The following is a 1,380-nucleotide window of genomic DNA, read 5'->3' on the forward strand; positions in this document are numbered from 1 at the left end:
AGGTAGCGGGCAGCGGCGGCGCGGGGCTGAGCCGGGAACGCTCCGCTCCGTTCCGGCACTTCGCCACGGGGCACTCCGCGAGCTTCATTAACGAGGCTCTCGTCAGCTCTCTAACGATCCGAGGGCTTTTTAATGATATTTTATATTCCCCCTGCCCGTCCCCTAACTTCAAACACATGGTAAAAAGGACCGGCCGTTTTGTTTCAGGTAAAACGGAATGATTAAAATTCAGACCCCGTCCCACGCATCTGCTTCGCCTTTGCCAAATGAATTGAAGGCAGAGAGAAAAGCGATTTCATTGAGATCACAGATGGGGTGCAGGTTTTTGGAAGAAATTTGAGAAACACCATTGTCCCGAATCAAAACTCTATGTCTCGCCCCACAAAGGGGGCTGCTTTAAGCCCCTCCGCTTCTATGGGGCTTGTTTTTTAAACTTTAAGTGCTCCGCACAATGAGCCGCCACCGAAATGTCACAACCGCTCTGATTCCGAGCGTGTCGAGCCGCAAAGCGTTGCGGGGAACGAAGGAGCGAGGCAGGGCGTAGCGAAGGGCCCCACCGGCTGCCGCCCTGCCCAACCGTTCCGCTACCCGAATGGCGCGTTCAGCCTTTCGTTTTTATTCGCGATGCTGACGGTTCCTCTCGGATTTGCCCGAGGATCCTCCCTCCCCGCCCCGCGGCGCTTGTTGCCCCGGCAGCCCCGCAATCCCACCGGAATGCGGAGGATGAATACGAGCCGTAGCGCGAGGGAGCGCTTCCCTCCCCGCCTCCCCACGAGGCAGCCCGAGGTGCGAGGCCGCGGTTTGCCTGCTGCTTTCCCTCATCCCGCCGTGTGCGAGGGCTCCCCAGCCGCCGCTCCCCGCCCGAGGAGCTGTTTTCCCGCCCAGCGCTCTGTGAGGGCTCTGAGAGGGGAACCGTTGGCTCCCCTCGCGCCGGCAGGAGGCGGGAAGGCCGATCCCCGTAGCGAAGCGCGAGAGGCGCCGGAAACGTCCGGTCGACACAGAAAACACGGAGGGAAAGAGCGGCCCGAGGCTGCGGGAGGTGGGGACACGGAGGTGGCATCGCACGGGTCCCGCAGCACCCCGCTCCTCAGCTCCCCTACGTGCTGCCGGCGGACAGCGGCGGGAAAGACGGGGAGCGGTCATAACCTCGTGTAGAAGCCCTAGCGGAGTCACATTAGGAGCCTGCTACTACCCGAGTTACCCAAAAGGGCTGAACTCAGGAGACGCTGAACGACATCATCACCACAGAAAGTAAAACCAAACTAAAGCAAAGCAGGCAAACTTGGAAAACTTTTGTTTCGTTTTCCTTTTCTTTTTTTTTTTTTTTTTTCCTTTCCGGGTGAAGAAAGGCACAGCTTATCCTGCGAGGTCTTCCATGAA

The sequence above is a fragment of the Meleagris gallopavo genome, chromosome 10 (genome assembly GCF_000146605.3).
Source record: "Meleagris gallopavo isolate NT-WF06-2002-E0010 breed Aviagen turkey brand Nicholas breeding stock chromosome 10, Turkey_5.1, whole genome shotgun sequence".
NCBI lineage: Eukaryota > Metazoa > Chordata > Aves > Galliformes > Phasianidae > Meleagris > Meleagris gallopavo.